Source organism: Fukomys damarensis, unplaced genomic scaffold (assembly GCF_012274545.1).
Source record: "Fukomys damarensis isolate Sample0158 unplaced genomic scaffold, DMR_v1.0_HiC HiC_scaffold_7, whole genome shotgun sequence".
Classification (NCBI taxonomy): Eukaryota; Metazoa; Chordata; class Mammalia; order Rodentia; family Bathyergidae; genus Fukomys; species Fukomys damarensis.
In genome coordinates this window covers 18201144-18220636 of record NW_022900919.1, presented here as the reverse complement: position 1 = coordinate 18220636, position 19493 = coordinate 18201144, and positions in this window count along the sequence as shown.

Genomic DNA, 19493 nt, shown 5'->3' with positions numbered 1-19493 from the left:
TGATTATCATGGATGGTGCATGCACAGCAAGTTGTATGCTAAGTATTTTGTCCTTTTGAGGCATGCCTCATGGTACAACAGTCATTTTTTCCCAGCATTTTAAAGCTTTTATTATCTTTACTTTCAATTCCATCACTATTGTATGCCATATTTCACTACATTAAAACCAAGATCTGTCATGTAAAGGTACAAGATCCCAGTAATGAATGTAACTGTACTGTCTACCTAGAATGTACCAATAAATTCAATTAAAAATTCACTGCTTTTAAATCATTGGGCACAATGGGATTAGGGGATTAGAAATACCTTTGAAATAACACTAAATAGGTAGTGCTACAGCAAAATTGCCACTTATTAATAAAGGATTCTGTGGTCCAGACAGAAAGGACCTCCATCTACTACTGTCTGTTGGTGGGAGGCCAAATTGATGTTATCTTGTCTTGTAACTTTGTTTTGTTTGTGTCTTTGAGAGTCTGGAACTTGGAAATTCATTAGTAGTTTTTTTCACTATATAGTATCTTGTATTTAATTATATGTATAAATCCAGAATATTATTTTTTTTCAGTCTCTTCCCATAGTATGTATTCAAACATTCATATTTTTTCTTTTGTGTTGAATCCTCAAGCTCTGAGGAAAAAATTCTCCAGGCTGTTGCTATGGTTCAGTGTAGCATCTTGTGCTCTGTGGAGTATTGAGAGGTGTCCCACCTAAAAACACTTGTAGGATAAAACAAATGCAGGAGCCATGTTGTAACTCACTCTTGTGTATTCAGAATATGTATTATCATTTAAAACTCTCCTGCTTAATCAAGGTATATTATTACCTAAAAAGTTTTCTTAACCTATTGTTTCTCAACTTTTTTGACCATATGACCCTTTCCTCGTGTAATATCTAATATTATGATATTTTAAGGGAAATGCTGGACACATATTTATCTGGCAGACCATTGATGCTTCTTGAAGTCAAAGATACAAAAGGGGCCCAAACCATGCTCATAACACTTCTGACAGAGTATTGCCTTTGCAAAGCCCATTTCAACCCTATTGTACAACACTTTAAACCAGCACAACCACAGAAGACACTATATGCTTAACATTCGGGAAAGAGCTCTCTTGCTTTCCCATTCAGGGATACTGAATACCTTTTCCCAGTAGGTAATACAATATCTTAGTTATGGTTGCATTTTTTTTGGTGGAAGAGCAATATGAAAGACTTCCAAAAGCTACAAGATGGCTTGAAACACTTGTTATATTTCTTGAGTAGGCTCAACTTGGCTTGTGAATGTCTTAATATGAGTAAGATGATTATTCACAGTGTGGGTGTGGCAGCTCAGGAGGACAATGATGGAAATTCTGGCCTCACATTTTTTTCTTTATTTGGTGTACATCTCATGTATTAAAATGACAAAAGATGTTCCATTGTCTCTTTTGAGAGTTCAAGTTGGGAAGACCCCTAGAGATGGGGTATCCCTTAAATACTAATTACTACACTAGAATTCCATAGTGTGTTTGCAGGAAATGGATGAAGGGGTGGTTGGGTGAAATAAAGGACTAGAAAATTTCCCTAGTGTTTGGAATTTAAGGATGAAGGATCCAAACTCAGAAAATCTTTGTGAGAATAATGTGATTGGGCATTTGCATAGTAACCATGGATAATTAGCTGTCAATAACCTTGAGTAAAATCAGGATTTAAAATCTGGTCTCTATCCACTAAGAATGGTGGAAAGTCAACTGACTGTGGACACTGGACATGCATGGTTTTCATTTTTATTATTCCTACAATATTTAAGAGTGTCCTCCAAATCTACAGAAGTGATAAGTTTTGGTAGTCATGAGAAGATTGCCACAGATAACCAACTGCATCTTATATTTGACTTGATACTCAGCATTTCAAACTTTCTAAACACATTCTTTAAAAGTTAAATTTCCAATACAGTGAACAAATATAGAGGAATGACCCTTGAATGTACCCAATTCTGTGGAAACTATTTTTGGAAATCTATTGATAACTTCCTGTCCTTGCGTTGTTTCATTGTTATAAATATCTCAGACTTGATATAGCTCTTTCTCAAGAGGTTTTTTTTTGTGTGTGCTGTGATCATAATTGTTAGCAGTATCATTACCAGTCTTTACATTTGTAGAGTTACGTTCATCAGTAGTCTTGGCGGCAACTGCTAGCAACCCTACTCATGAAATTTATAAGCCCAGAAGTGGAGCTGGATTCAGCCATTCCATCTAAATAATGCATTGACTTCAGTGTCCCCTTGTCTCCCAGTAATTTTTCTTCAGAGAGGTTATCACTATCCAGTATTATATTGTGTGTCTATTTAGAGTTTGTATATTGCTTTGGCCAACTTCTGGAATGCTCTATGAGGGTAGGGTCTTTTGATTATGACTAAATGTCAACAACCAAGAAATAGTCATGGACTATAAAAGGAACTTAAAAACTAATTGTTGAGGGAAAAAAATGAATGAATTGACACAAAAATTTGTTTTTATACATTTCTCACTTTTCACATTTCTGTGTAACTTTTTTTCTTTGGATTGCCTTTTCCTTTGTAGAGCCAAGATGGCTTCCAACAGAAAAGAGTTGGCTTCCAGTTCAGTAGAACCAACCTTTGGTCATATGGCCATACTTCAGCCAAAGGGCATGGCCAGCTTTAGTGATATGACCATCCTTCAGACAATGAGTGTAGCCAGAAGGATGGGGTTTGTTTCAGTGGACCATAAAGTTGAAGCACAGGATGTAAACTGTTGAGGCTAATTAGAAACTTTAGCTAAAATAATAGTTTATTAATTACTTTCAGTTGCACTGTATCAACTGACCCTTCAAAAACCTAATAATGAAAGTGGAATAAATATTAAAATTTCTGCTTGACAAAGAAGAAAATTAACAGGTAGAATGTATTTCTTCAAGCAGTTTGGCAGTGCTAGAACACTCTTGACTTCAGGTCCTCTTGGGCATCTTCCTGCATTCTTTCTGTGCATCAGATCATTTGATGGTGTGTGCTTAACTTAGTGTAGGGGAAAATGGTAGTAGCTCATCTTTGCAGAAGGGGCTAAAAAAGCAAGAAAGGATAATAGATTTAATTTTTAAAAAATCCTCTAAGAACTTTTAGTTCTCTGGCTGGTAACTTGACTTCTCTTGCTGGTCTCCCAGCTGGAGCTGTTTAGACATGTTTGGAAAGGACTATGTGGTTTTCCTAGTATGTGGATAGTGAGGACCACTATGGTATGAAGAGGACATGATGGCAATAGTAAATTCTCTGAGCCCAATTACTTAAATCTGGAAAAATAATTGAAATTATATTTATGCAATGCATAGTCCCCTCTGAGGAGTTGAAGGTAGGCCCAGAGGTTTACCTACATGCCTCCTTTGCACCTGTGTATAGAACAGGAGGCTTTTGAGATGGAGAAACCTCAGGGAGCACCTAGTCCTATAAATTTCACCCATGTTTTATGACCCAGAGAGCCAAATGCTTAGCACCTCATGCCCTGCTTCCCATACTACCCAGTCCTCCTTGGTGCCAGGGACTGTGTCTCTTTTCTCTCTCATGCTGGGGTTATTGGTAGAACATTTAGAGAGTTTGCCAGTTTTCAGAATTATTTTCACTAGGAAACATTGATCTGGTAGTTTCATATTTGAAGAGCTAGGCTGCAAAAGCAATTAAAACAATTTGTCCAAGATGTATAGAGATAGCAGAGGAACTGAGCCTTAAACCAAGGTTTTTAATTTAATTTTTTAACTTAAAGTTGTTTCTAGTAAAGCCAGTATTCCTCAGCCTTGACTGGGACCTATCTTGGAGCATTATGGCAATCTGGGGAAAAGAAATACAAATAACTATAAATTCCATGGAACTGGCCACTTAATTGGTCTGAAATGAAGCTGAAGGAGCTGGACTCTCACAATGTCCTCAGATGGTTCGGGTACAGTCAGGGTTGAGAGCTAGGAACTGTACTCCATTGCTATGCATTGGGTGAAGTGCAAGGCTATTGGTTGCTTCAGGAGAAGGTGGAGGAACTTGGGGCTGAAGCAAGTTGGACTCTAGGAGAAGGATACAGGATTAAAGGAGATTTATAGGAGAAGGGGAAAAAATCTGATATCTTTGTAGAAACCACTGGCCCCATGGGGAAATTTATATTGGCTTCTTAATGCAGACTGTGAAAAGGACAGGCTCATTGTTAGCTCATAGAACTTTAGTAAAAATTAGAAAAACATTCCCTCTAGGGAGATTCATTTGCCCAGGTTGGCAAAAGGGTGATCGCTACTCTTGTTGTGAATTTTAAAAAGAACACCTTTTGCCTTGAAGGACAGAGGCCTGAACCAGGTACACAGTCTAGTGAGCAGAACAAGGACTGAATTTCTACCTCTCCTTGGCACCTTGGCTGGTTCCTTGTGCAGTGAGCAACCTACACAAGAATTATGTTGGCCTGGGGTAAGGAAATCCAAATGATGAGAAATTCCATGCAATGAAAGTGTCTAACATTTTCTTGACTTACCTTCTTGCTAGATTCATATCCTGTTGGGGGAGAGCAAATAGGCGAATATTGTCATGTTACTCTAGCCCTTGCACTGATAATGAGAAATGGGTTGGGGAAGAAGGAATAAGTAGTCTTTGGAAAGCTCCCATGCTGTGCTAGAATGGCTAAGACTGGCCACAAGCAGACATTTTCCCTAAACATTAAGAAGTTGGATTTTAGTAGAACTGAAGAAAAGATGTTCAATATATAGCATGAAAGTTAGAAAACAAGATGGCTCAATAGAGTTGGAAGATTGTCAAAAATATAACTCTTAAAATACTTTTCTTGTTACAAAAGCAATCTAAGCTAATTGCAAAAAATGTAGAAAATAGAAATGAGCTAAAAGAAGAAAAAAGTCACTTGAAATTTTACTACTCAGAAATAACCACCAACAGTTTTGTGTTTATCCTATCAGTGTCTTTTCTCTGCCTATAGATACATATAGGATACGTTTATATATCCTTCAAATAGGAACCATATGTGTAAGACTGCTTTGTGTTCTAATTTTATTATAACAATATTCCATTAACATTTGCCAGGTAATTAGCTATTCACCTACCTTGTTATTTTAGCAGTTGCAAGTAATCCACTCAATAATGCCATTATCATGTAACTAATCCTTATTTTGGAGTTTTATTTTAAAATATTATATATAGTATTTGATAAACATACTTTGAGTTTTATCTTCTATTATGCATTAGGATTCTCCAGAGAAATGTCAGCCGTAGGATGTGTATAAATATGAGAAAATATTTATTATGGGAATTGGTTCCCATGATTATGGAGGCTAAGAAGTTCCATGATATGTCATTTGGAAGTTGAAGAACCAGAGAAGATATTGGTGTAGTTCAATATGAGTCCCAAGGCCTAAGAACGAGGAGTCAGGGAAAGTGGGAGCTTCTGGTATTCATTCCAGAGTTTGAAGGGCTGAGAACAGGAGCCAGGATCTCCAAAGTACAGAAGCCATGGAGGTTCTAGCTCAAAAGGGAAAGAGAATTCACCCTTCCTCTTTCTTTTTGTTCTGTCAGGACCTTCAAAGGACTGGATGGTAACACCCACACTGGTGAGGGTAGATCTGCCTTTCTCAGTACCATTTCAAGTGCTAATCTCTTCTGGAGACACGGACACACTCAGAAATCACATTTCACCAGCTATCTGGAAAACAGTCAAATTGACACAAAATTTATCATCATACACCTTCCTTAATAAATGTCTGAGATATGGACATCAAGGTGAAACACATCCTATAATGGAACAATTGTACCCTTTTGGGTTCCTACCAGCATGGGATGAGAATGTGGCTTTCCTGAAAGCCCCTGCAATGCATATTAGAACTGTATTTCTGATTTAGCAGTTCTTCAACTCTTTGAGGCCTGAGATGCAAGGGTAGAGGTTTTTGTCTTGAGGATGGGCGGTCCCAATGAGGTGTGATCACACAGCAAAGTTCCATGAAAATTTCTCCCCTGTGCTAAGCCAGTATCTGAGTTAGTGCTGTGTTTCCTTCTTAGTTCTTAAGACCAGGGACAGAATTCATGCTAAGATTGAAGTTCATGGACATCTCCTGCAGGCACTTGGCTGCCCGCTGTGAGCAGTGGCGGGGAGGGGGATGGAGAGAGGAGGACTTACTTTTGTAAAGGAATGAAAGGAGCTGGGAGGGCCATGATGAGCTTGCTCCCTGAGAGTGCTGGGAGGTATTCAACACGTGTTGCCAAGTGAGGAGGCTGCAGGCTTCTTTTCTTAGAAACCTCTTTCTTCTTTTTTTTGTAATAAAGTTTAATTTTTCATCATAAAGTTATGCACATTTTCTAAAAAACACGTGGCAGATATAGGAATACAAAATGAAGAAGTCACCCATAGTCATACAACTCAGGGTCAAATGCTGATACATGTTTCTCCAGTCTTGTGTATGTGAGTATGTTTGTGTGAAGTTGTCTTTTTCTTAATAGCTGTAATCACACTAAATTATTCTGCCCTGCAGTTTTCACCTTATTATCATGCATTAACCTTATTATTACATAGTTTAGATAAATGGCTTTTGGTTATGAAATTTTCTGTTTGATAAATAAAGCACCTCTAATTGTTTAGTAGTATTTAATATTTAGATTCTTACTCTGTTTTGCAGATGAGAATACTGATACCCACAGGAGTTACAAGATTTACTCAATACCCAGTATCACAAGACAGTAAAAAATACAACCAACAGTTCATCCACTCATTTATTATTGAGGTATCAATTCCTTCAGCAAACATTGATAGAGCACTTGCTGTTGTGTCATGCTATAAAGCCTTTGGGAGGAAGAGACATTAGTTTTTCTCATGTGATATTTATACTTCAGTGGCAGTACAGCCTTATCAGGGATGTGACAGTTCCTTAGTACTTAAAGTACAGAGAAGGGGCATCTATCCAGCTTGGGGTCTGTGAATTTTTCTTGCAGAACGTAATGCTGAACCTTAGTCTTTCAGGAAGAAGGAAAGTCAGGCAAGGAGATGAAAGTTTGAGAGGAGAGGGAAGGGAGCTGTTCATGGACATGCCCAGAGAAGAGAGGAGGAGGCATGATATACTTTGGGAACTGTTTACTGGCAGAGATTGGGTTGGGTCTGTAGGCAGGAACTAGCTCATGACTAGGTTCTGTGTCCTGGTAAGAAATTTGAACTTTGCTCTAGAATCAGCAGGGGAACCTCTTATTTTAGATAAGATTGATATGATGCTATCCGGATTTTAGAAGAAACCCTGACCGTCATAGTGGAGAGTATACTGGAGTAACTGGAGCCATGGAAACCAGGTAGGAAATGCTGGGGCCCACATTGAGGCAGAGTAGTTGGGTTACAAGGGAAGGCATGGACTTAAGAAATAATTGGGAGATGAGGGAAAGCAGACAAAACTGTATGAGGCCTATGTGGGTGATGGCCAAGTTAGAGAAGCCAGGTATAGGAAAGGCACACTGGCTTATAAGCTGGAATCCTTGGGTTTTTTCAGTGTTCTTGATGCTCAACTGATGGAGCTTCACCTTCATTTGAAGGACCTAACCCTGAATTTGATCTTAAACCCTTGACACAGTTGACCACATTTTCCTTCCTGGAACCATTTCACCTTCTTTCAAAACATCATCGTTTTACTGTTTTCATCTTGCACACTCCCAAGCAGCTTCTTCATTTCCTTTGAAGATTTCCTTTCTGCTTCCTGCCCCTGAAGCACTGCTATCCTTCAGAATTCTGCTTTAAATTTCATTTTATACTCCACACCACAGATGACTGTCTGGGTACCTATAAACTCCAAGAGAATGATTTAAAGTCTTGGTAGATTTTTGAATTGCAGTCCGTGGGTTTCATTGCATTCATGAAGTATATGATTGCTGGTAGATGATAACAACTATTCTGTATATTTCCTGGTTAATTCTCATTTTCTCTCATGCTTTGAATATCACCTCCACCCTGATGACACCTAATCTTTATGTCTATCAAAATCTTCTTTCCAACCAATGACAGCTTGGTCCACAGGCATTGCAAAATAAACACATGAAAGAGCTCCAAGATAGAGCTAATTGTCCCCTCTCTTCCTGGATTCTGACATTCAGTTGTCATTGTTGTCCCACCCCTCACACAGACTTTCTAATGTCATGTCTGCTTTCTATCTTGTCTCCCAATTATTTCTTTAAGTCCATGCCTTCCCTTCCAGCCTCTGCCTCATTGTGGGCCCCAGAATTTCTTAACTGAATACTGTCCCACCTGGTTTCCATGGCTCCAGTCTTGTCTCCCCATTCTACTCACCACTATTTTAGTCACGGAACTCTTACAATCCAAGTGGAATTATGTGAATCTCTCCATCTAGAATTTCAGGATAGGGAGTCATCTACCTCAAAGAAAACAAAGAGAACCTCTTTGTTTCCATCAAGGCCCATTGTAAGCAAATTTGGTACCTGAGGGCAGGAAGTTGCATGTAGTTTCTGGGCAAAATTGCAAGGTCATTTTTTTCCCACAGTTCTCTACCCCTGCTTATATATGTAGGCCCTTCACTGGGTGGTAGCCTTGTAATTCCTTCCCCCCCAGAAGAAGTAGATTTCCCTTTTCTTTTCCTTTGGGCCAAGCTATAGGACCTGCTTTGGATGGTGGCGTGCTGGCAGGTGTGATGCAAGCAAGAGTTTGGAATACCCTGTACTGTCAGTCTTGACCTTTTGAGATGATATCGTTCTGCTGAGAAAAGCTTCCTGCTGGCTCACTGTACCTGGGTAGATGAGGAACATGTGAGGCAGAGACATCCCTCATACATGAAAAAGACATGCATGATATTTTATACCATGGAGATATTGAGGTTCTTTGCTTCAGAGCCGTTGTTGAGTTTTACAGTTTTGTTTCAGTGAAGCTGTGGTAGTTTCACAAAAGCTTTCATCTGTCCTACCTTTCCTGGTTCCAGCCCAACATTTTCTTCCTGACTCCCAGGTTGGGCATTGTTCTGCAATAGATTTAGCTCTCACAGTTCCTAGGACCTAATCTGAGTAGGAGGGATTGAAGCATCGCCAGCCCCACTTCACTTTGCCCAAGTCTGCTCACTCAAGAGCCCAGACCAGCACAATTTTTTCCCTCAAGTTGAATCTGGTGTTTCTGCCTTGTATCTGTTCCCAGTGTTAATCAGGTTCCCTTCCACACATTCACGCAAATTAGATCACTTGTTTAACACATTTCATTGGGCAGCATTATGTTTGGATATGGTTTAAATGTGTTCCCAGAGTTTCTATGGTGGAAATGGGGTCCTCAGCGTGGTGATATTAAGAAGTGGTAGGGCCTTTAAGCCACATGGCCTCATTGGAGGAAACCTCAGAAGGGTTTAAAAGAATTCTTGGGAACTCCATTCTCTGGCTTCCTGTTAATCCACGTGAGCTTTTGCTTTACCACACACTCTTACCATTGTGTTGCCATCTGTTCTGAGAAGCACAGCAGAACCAGGCTCATGCCAGTGGCATGACCTTGAACTTCCAGAACTGTGAGCCAAATAAACCTGTTCTTTTTGTAAAGGACCATTATAGTTATGGAAAACAGACTAATACTATATACCAGTCTTTAAAATCAAACTTTCCTTCTTACCTTTTTTAAGAAAACAGTTTTTTATTTCTATGTAAAACACCCAGTGCAGTACCTGTAGTGCAGTACCCAATGCAGTAACATATAGTTGGGTGATCCACTGATGGGAAACACATTGTTGTTCTAAGAAACACTGTACTGTAATGAAACCTTTATGCATAAATCTTGGTTTTCATTTTTTTAAAAATTCTTATATTTTTAATTACAAAAAGCAATGCATGCTTGTTTAACAAATTAAAACATCAAATTATATTTAAATTTTAAATTAATTTACAAGTGTTTGGTTTTTTGTGTCTCCAGGGAACTGTCTGTTGGGTAAAATGAGGTGCAGCTATGACTCAGCTTTGTATCCTATGCTAAGCACTGTGGGTAGCACAGAGCAAGTTCCCAATGTAATGAGTGGAATGAGGCTGTTTCTTTTCACCTCATGTTTGCTGAAACTCCTACAAGGAACATTGAATTTGTCTTCTAACTGGACTTGCCTCTCCACTTTCTAGTCACTGCTGTCTGATTACAGCCCACCTAATAAAGTAAATGTCTCATCCTGTTTCCTGATTCTTTAGGTCCTTCTGTTTCTCCCATTGCTTTACCAAATCTAACCTGATGGCACTTTCTTCAGCCTCTTTCCTCTTCTCCCCTTGTATCTGTCAGCTTCTTGTTGCTGTGACAAAATGCTCAAGAAAGTCAGTTTAAACGAGGGAAGCTTTAGTTCAGCTCATGGTTTTAGAGGTTTCAGTTCATGGTCAGTTGGCTCCTTTGCTTTTAGGCCAAGGCAAGACAAAAAGATGACAGGGGCATGGTGAAGGAAAGCTGGTCACATCATGGGCCAGGGAGCAGTGAGAGAGCAGAGAAAGTCTGAAAGGAAGGGGCTAGCGACAAGATATAGTCCTCAAGGTCATGCCCCCATGACCTACTCCCTTCAACTAGGTCCTACCTCCTAAATTTCCATTATCTCCCCAAAATGCCATCAAATTAAGAATCCATGAGTGGATTAATTCACTGAAGAATTTAGAGCCCTCCTGAAGCAATCACCTCTTAGAAGTTCCATTTCTGAAAACATGAGCCTTTTGAGGAACATTTGGGATCCAAATCATACCCTCACAAGCCTGTAATACCCTCCTCACCCAGCCAACCTGCACAGTCCCCTGATGGTCAGTCTCTTACTCTGTGAAGTCTGTTATTATTCTCTCTGCCTTGTTGGGGCCTCTTCCCTCCCTCTGCACATAGCTGTACCTTGCCCACTGTGACCAGCTTCTCTAAGCCCCTTCTCCATGATTCCCTTCCCGAGTTCCTCAACCCAGCACCATCGCACTGTCGCTTTACCCTGAATGCCCTGTCAACACCACTCTCCTTCAGATGTCTCTTCTCTGGACAAGGATTTCTTTCTCCCAACAATATATGGGCATTGGGGGATTCCTCATTGTGGGGCTTTCTGTATATATGGTGTTTATTGGCATCCTTGGATCCTACCTACTAAATGCCTACCCTGACCCACCTAGTCTTGACAGCCAGAAACGTCTAGCAAAAGTCAATTGCCCTATGTTGAAACCACTGGTCTAAAGTAATATTTATGCAATAAAACCTGTGCCACAATCAGGGATTGGGTCTTTCTTGGGCAGATATTCCCTTAGCACACCAGGCCCTTCAAGCCTCTGAGCCTTTGTCCATGCTGTTCCCTCTCCCAGGAGTGCCTTTCTCATCCCTCCTCCATCTCATTATTTCTCCTTAGTCCTCCAGGCCTGCATGCGATGCTGCCTCTTCTTGCAGTGTCTTCCCATTGGCAGCTCTAGCAGAATGCCTGGCTCTGCTCCCTCAGCGCCATACACAGACTTCTGTCACAGCCCTTACCAGCCATGTGCCATATCATAGTGGGAGTATTTGTTTCCCCAGTAAGGGAGATGGCAGGGACCTCAGCTTGCTGAGGATCCACATGGGTGGCAGAGACCTGTGTCAGGCGGAGATGGACCAACACAGGACAGGGCACCAGAGTGGGCACGCACATCTAGATGTTCTGGAACCTCTGTGCCTGGGTTCAAGCCCCATATGAAACAGGTATTAGCCTTGTGATTCTGGGTGATGGATTAAGCTTCTCTGGAGTCTTAATTTCCCTGTCTGTAAAAATGACATAGTAATAACAATAATAGCATCAATCTTGCTGGATTGTGCCAAAGACTTTTCATATTAATAATTGCAAATACTTGCCAACTGCAGGGCCCAGCACTGAGTGGGCTCCCCAAGCCTTAGTAGTGAATGGGAAATGAATGAATCCTAAGCTCATGCCCCCTCTGTAGCCAGGATGCTGTCCTTGAGAATGGAGCCGCTGTTCCTCCCTGTCACTTCCCGCTGTCCTCACCTGTCCTCTAGGCCTGGGCAGCATGGTCCATGGGATAGGATGCTTGGGGATCAGCGCTGTGGGCCTGCTACATGGTGAGCCCACTAGGCTGGGAGGAATAAGGACAGACATTAAAAACCTATTTTCTTACTGGGCACAGGTAATTGGCAAAAAAGCTCTAAATCCATAGCTGTCAGGTGAAGTTATTTTGGAGAGAAAAGGATGGAGGGAGAAAGCAGGAACAGAGAGCCAGGTGGGAGCCAGAGGGAGGGAGCCAAATGCAAAACAAGGAATTGGAGAGGCCGGGGCTGAAATCTTCTTCCTCCCAGGCCAGGGCATTCTCCATGATCCTAACCCACTCTTGTTTTTCTTTCTTTCTTTTTTTTTTCTTCTCTGGAAAAAGAGGTTTCTAAGGTGATGAAGGCAAAGAAAGCCATCCATAGAATTATTTAATGAGCCAAAATGAATTGCATTTGAAATCATTTAAATGGGATCTGGGAGCATTTAACTGCAGCTTGGGATCTTAACTAGAGTGGGGAAGGATCTTTGTGCTAATTGCTGGCAATGATATTCCTACAGAGAGGGAGAGATAGCATGAACAATTAGCAGATGGAGAGGTAATCCTGAGGTCTGCACTGCTTGGCCAGGAGAGTGAGCATTGGTATAGCTACCTAGGGAGCCCCAGTCCTCCAGTAGGGGGCAGACAAAGGCTGGCACTCCCAGGAAGGCTGGAGAGGTACAGAGTTGGGCTGGGGAGAGACCAAGGGTGAGCCTCCAGAAGTGCTGGTAGAGGCAGGAGGCAGGTCTGGCATGGTTCTGAGGCAAGGGCGGGCAGGGGAATGGGTCTTCAGAGGGAAATGAAGTGAAGGATTTAGCCTGTGCCTTGGAGCCAGCTCCACTGTCTAGAGTAGAGTGCCAGCTATGGGAAGGTAGTGAGGTTCACCCAGGTTCTGATTGGGAGGGCAGGGACACCATCCATTTTAGCTCTTTCTGTCCCAATTTATTACCACTTTTGTCACGAGGAGTAGGACACTGTTCATGACCTTTCTGATGAACACACAACCCTGGGAAGACTCTACAAGACCCATTTTACAGATGAGAACACTGAGGCTTTCAATCAGGACTCAATTGAAAACACGTAGTCAATGAATAACAGAGGGTGACCTAAGATCCAAAGGTGTGTCCCAAACACTCCTAGTAGTCATCTGTTTGTTACACTGCTCAGAAAAATGTGAATGACAATGTCTCTGTCTTCCAGAATGAATCTACAGTGCTTGTTCTTGGCAGTCATAAATAATTATAAAAGATTTAAAATTGGTAACTTCCATATGAAAGGTATAAACAAAAGCCAGAGGAGAGACTGGTTGCTTCTGAAGATGTTTAGAGTTTGGGCATGCTGCTGTCTTGAGGAGAGAATGTAAGAGCAAAGATAGGGAAGTGTGAAAGCAAGACTCCTGTACTGGGAAATGTCAGCTGTTCTTTGTCTGGAGAGAAGGTGGAGCAAGGGGAGAGGTTTTGTAGACGTGTGGATGGGTTCGAATCTCATTATACAGGTGGAGGGAACTGTGGATGGATTTTTGAGCTATAGAGCAGTGCTATAGATCATCAACCTGGCAGTGGAGGGGCAAGGGGAGAGGGAAGGGGATGACTGAGGAGGCAGTTAGAGATTGTCATAGCAACCCACAGAAGAGCCAGTGGGCAGAGAGGAGGCCTCCCTTCCCCCTCCGTTGTGCCCAGCACCAGGCTGGCTCTCTGGGGTGTGCCCTGGGTCCACAACAGGAGCTGCACCTCAGCCTTGGAAACCTAGGCCATGCACACCATGTGCCTAAACTGTGGGGCACAAAGCTGCTGTCACCCTGCAGTCTTTTCTGTCAGAGGTCTCCATTTCACAGCCCAGAAATCTTGCCTTTGCACCACCTCATCCCTCTTGGATGCTGGTAGCAGGAGGTCTCCCCCTCTGTGTGGATGTGTTCATCTGACAGCCAGGAAAATAGACCAGGCCTGTGTACAGTGAATGTGTTCTGATTTGAAGTGTGGAGACAGGCGGATGGACCTCCTGACCTTCAGGTCTCCTTCCATCCTAGTTCTTAATTTCCCTCATTTTGCCTCAGAAGCCTTTCATTGTGCCCTCGGGCCACCTGTTCTAGGAAGCCTTCCCTCTACTCACTTCCTCAACTACCCTGTGCCTCTCCAATGCTCTACTTCTTGGGAGAGTTGTCTGCACACAGATTTGTGCCTGTCTTGGACATACTCTGTAGACCAGCAAAAGGCAGGAAAGAGAGAACTTTGTAATTAATAACTTGTTAGTACTTTGCTATTACAAACAATGCTGATAATGATGATTATTAAAGCTATTAACTTCACTATGTGCTGTGCATCTCAATACAGTATTCCTAATTCTCAAACAAACCTGCAGAGGAGATATTATTTCTACCATTTTCAAATGAGGGTAGTGAGATTCAGAGAAGCCAGTTCACTTGCCCCCCCATCTTATAGCTGGGATTGGGAGACATTAGGATTTGTGCCTGATCAGTCCCTGCCCCTCTATTTCTCTCTGGTGGAATAGAATTGTTACGATTATGCTTTCAAATATCATTTTCTGGTTGTAGGAATGATAATGGTAAACCACATAGAGGGTGTTAAGCTTGGGTTCTTGGCCATCTAAAGGTCCTTAAGAGTTTAGTTCTTGAAAAGAGGTTTGTTTACTGTTCTAAACGCTCTCATCCTGCGGCTTTTTACAGCTCTAGGCACTAGGCTGGCATTTACCCAAGAGATAACTGAGAAAATGCAATTACTGTGGGGTCTTCCTGCCTGTAGGTGGCGCTGTTGCACCCCGAGAAGACCCGTGTCTGAGTTGTGGAGGACGATTTAGCCTTGCAGGCCAATCCTGGCTCAGGTCTTTAATGGGAAGACAACTCTGTTTGTAAAGATGGACCCTGGAAAAAAACTAAATGACCACCAAGATGGGCCTGGTTAAATAAATTATGATACACCCATAAAATAGAATGCCATGTAGCCATTACAAATTATGACATAGATTTACATTGACTGATATAGAAAGATATCTTACCATATATTTTGTTGAGGGAAAAATATGTCTCAGGATATTTGATATATATAGCATTATCCCAAAGATATGAAATTGTGAAAGAGAGAGACAGAGATGGATAGCGTGCAGGATGTTCACCAAAACTATTAACAGAGACTCTTTAGAGGGTGTGAATTTTACTTAACCTTGTCTGTAATGTGTGAGTTTTTAAAATAACAAGCATGCATTATCTTTGCAATTGGGAAAAATCTGGTGGGTTTTTATTTGGAAATGTATACAACAAAGCAAAGTGAAATTCTCACGAACTCTCCTTGAATGGGGTCTCCTTCAGAGTGCAGGCACTCTGTGTTAGTGACTGGTCACTTCCTCTAGAGAGTGAGACACTGTCATCAGTGTCAGAAAAGGCTGAAGGGCCTTTGCTGGGGCAGTTCCAGGCCACATTTCTTAGCCCTGGGTCCAGGTGGGTGTGAGGGCGTCATGTCCCCGTGTGTCCCTGCTACACGTATGCTGCACTCCCTTTCCCAGCCTGCCCCACCCTCTCTCTCACATCTTCAGCCTCCTCCTGGTGCCTCCAGAAGCTTTCATCTCCACGAATTCTATTTAGCAGCAAGTTCTTGAACTTTCTAATTGAGATCAGAGATAAATATAGTGGGAAAGGCAGAGGGAGTAGGCCTAGTTTTAATTTGCAGCATTTCCCATTAATAACAACTTCTAATTAAAAGCCTCCATCTTCTACCCTAAGTCCAAGGGAAATGTCTCCCCAGGTCTGTCTGGCTGGAGCCTCTATGCCACCGGTGAGTTCACAGTGCAGATTTCTGAAGCAGCTGAGCCCACACCCCAATTAAGCTGGGGGTGTAGGGGAGGATGTCATCTACAACCATAGGGACCTTCCTTTGCTGCAGTCCAGAAAGGAGGCTGACACCTCCCTGGGGCAAGGTGCCTGTTGGGACTTTCCTTGTAGAAAGGGTGTCTGGCCAGGATGAGCCAATGAGACAGATGTGTAGGGTTGCTGGAGCTGAGTGTCTGTTGGGTGCACAGCCAGGAGCTTCAAGAGGAGCTCTCCGTATGATTCCAAGGTACTGTCCTGCCTCTCTTTGCAGGGTCTCTTCAGTGGAGACTCCCTCCTTCTGGAGCATGTGCTTGTGCATGTGAGTGTATGTGAGTGTGCTCATGCATGCGTGAGAGTGGTGTGCTGCTGCTAACGGAGGAGCAATGGTTGTTAATAGTCCACAACAGTAGAATGTGCCACTTAGTATTGATCTAAATGCAAATGCAAGTGTATTTTTTTTCCTCCAGAAACATTTTAATGCCTCTATTACTTGCCAAACAGATATAGGCTCTCAATAAACAGCTGTGAATAAATGAAGGGCTGAATGATCAGAAAAACCCTCCCTGCACTGTCTCAGTTAGCTAGCTATTTCCTCAGCATTTCCTCTTGGGTTTTTAGCAGGCACCCCAGACTCAGCATACCCAAACTCAGCTCATGGCCTGCTCCTCATGTCGATTTCTCCCACTGGGTTTAAAATAAAAGCAACTCTATCCTGCTTGCACAGGCAAGAAAGCCTGTGTGTGTGTGTGTGTGTGTGTGTGTATGTGTGTGCACACCTGCATGTGCTTTTCACTGGGGCTGTAACCCAAGGCTTTGTGCATGCTAAGAAAACACTATACCACTGAACACATCCCCAGCCCTTATTTTGTTTTTATTTTAAAGACAGGGTCTCATTAAGTTGCCCAGCCTGGGCTCAGGATTGTGATCTTTCTGCCTCAGCCTCTTGTGTATCCAGTATATAGATATGTGCAGTGGTCCCTAGCTTAGGCCAGAACTCTTGCCAGGGTTGTTAAGTCTCCTCTCTCACATGCTCCATCCTTTACCCATGAAGCCTTCTTGTTGGTTCTACTTCCTGTACATATCTGAAACGTGGGATCCTCCCTGCTTCTACTGTAGGGACTCTTATTGGGATCACCATCACCTCTCCTGTATAGTAAAGGACACATTTGAAGAATTATATTACCAGCCGATTTTGTCCTTGTACCACCCAGCACACTTGCACGAACCCAGGTGGTGTAGACCAGTCACTCAACATGGCCTCTCAATGCAGTCAGGAGACATGGTAAACATGAGACAGCTGAGGCTGCTGTGGGCATCACATGCAGTTTTCACAGCAAACTTTGTAAGTAAAAGGAGTACACTGAAATTGTATAAACCAGCCACATAGTCATTTATTGTCTAATACCATGTGTTACACATAATTGTGTGTACTATCCTGTTTTTTTTTCTATTTTAAGTACTGGGGATTGAATTTTTCCTACTGAGCTACATCCCTAGCCTTCTAAAATTTTTTGAGTCAAGATCTAAGTCACTAAGTTGCTCAGGCTGGGTTAGAACTTTTGATCCTCCTGCCTCAGCCTTCCAGAGGGCTGAGATGTGCCATACTGTTATGGCTTATGTTTAGATGTCCCCCTAAAGCCTCATGTGGTCATAGGTGGGGCTTTTTCAAAGGTGGCTGGATCTAGTGTGTCTGACTGGAATTGATTCATGGTGCCGTGCTAGGCTCAAGGGCACTAGGATTAAGGGTGTGAGTGCTACCTGCTTTAAGTGGCCTGGATAAAAGGGGCAGAAAGAAACTGTGAAGACTCCTTGTTGCTTTCACTGTCTTCCACCACCATGAACTGTCACCCTTCTGCTATGTGCCACCCTGCCTTGGAGCCAGCTATTTATGAACTGAGACTTCTACAAACTGTGAGCTAAATAAACCTTTTCCCCTTTAACTTTGTGTGTCAGGTATTTTGTCTCGGCAAAGAAAAGTAACTAAGACATATACTTTTAAAAAGAATGCCAGTGCAACAGGTATGTCTATATCAGCATCATTTCTGACATGCAAGTAGTTGATCACAATACGGCATGGTGATGATGACAACATCATGAGGTAGCAGGAATTTCAGCTCCATTAAAATCCTATAGGATGGCCATGGTATACATGGTCCAATGCTGACTAAAATGCATCACGTGGTGCCCTATGTCTCAGTAGCTTCCTAACAGCTCTGCCTGGTTCATACTTGTTCCTTAGTAGCGTGGTAAATCTAGTGGCCAGAGGGAGCGGTCTGAAACATAACTCTCAGGGTGCTCTCTCTTTGCTCAGTCTTGTCCAGTAGCCTCCTGAGGCCTGCAGCCCTGCCCTTGTCCCACTTCCTCTGGTCCTCCCTTAGTCCTTCTGCCCCAGCCACCTGGCATCTCTGCCACCCTTTGGCCATGCCATCCGTAATCCTGCCCCAGGGTCCTGGCTCTTGCTTTTCCTGTGTGTGGATGCTTCTTCCTCCAGGTGCCCATGTGGCCCAGTTCTGTCTTCCTACAAACTTCCCCATATCACTCTGCTTGAAATTGCAGCTCTGCCCCCTCCAGTAAATGATGCCTTCCCTGCTTTATTATGTTTTTTATTGTGCTTGGTACTTTCCGATTTTTTAAAATTTTATTTATGCCTTTCCCCATGCCACTAGAAGGTATATACCAAGAGGGCAGAGATTTTAAAATCTGTTTTGTTTTACCCTGAGAGCAAAGCCTGGCTTCTGTAGCCATTTGTTAGTGAGCCATTTGTTAAATGAATGAGTGCAAGTGAGCTAAATTATCAAGTTAGAGTCAAGGTTCCCTTCTCTGAGAAGCTTAACCACCTGGAACCAACAGGATCCTAGCACCTGAGAAGGGGACAGCTGTTGATAAAAGCAGGTTTTGGGAATCAGTGGGACTTGAGTTTAAAATTTCACCTTGTCATTTGTGAACCATATGTCTCTGTGTGTTTACTTGACTTTTTGGAGCCTGTAATTTCTTTCTTTATAAATTGAGACTATTGATAATGTCTACCTTCGAGGACAGTAGGATAGAAACATTCAAAGCGATGACATACAGTACTTATCACCAGCCCAGTTTATAGCAAGTGCTTGCCGAGTGTGAGCTAGAAGTGCTGGTGTGATTTTGCTGTCAACAGGGAATACCTTATAAATCAGCAGTGACTGTTGGCCATGAGGAAGTGAATGTGATCTGTCTCTACAGGAAAAAGGGCTTGGTATTAAGAGAAAGCAAGAAGAAGAGTATTATCCAGGCCCTGCAGGAGCTGTTCTGGAATCGCTCTTTTAAAAAATGAGCACAAATGCATGGCAGCTATCAGGAGGGGAGCGATGGAGATGGTGAGGGGCCCCGTGGTGATCACTGGCAGGAGCTGGCAGCATAGCCCTGAGAAAGTCATGGACCACAGCAGGGTTGGCAATTTTTTTTTGGCACAGGGTCAGGTGTAAATATTTCAGGCTTTGAAGGCCATATGGTCTCTGCTGCAACTGTTCAGCTCTGCTGTTGAAGTGTGAAGGCTTCCATAGGCAAATGGGTGTGGTTGTTTCAATAAAACTTTATTTATAATACAAGTGGCAGGCCACATTTGGCCCTAGGGCTGTGGGTTGATGATTCTTGGTCCAAGAATCCTTTCTTCTTCTCCTTTTTTTTTTCTTTTTTTGTCATAATGGGGATTGA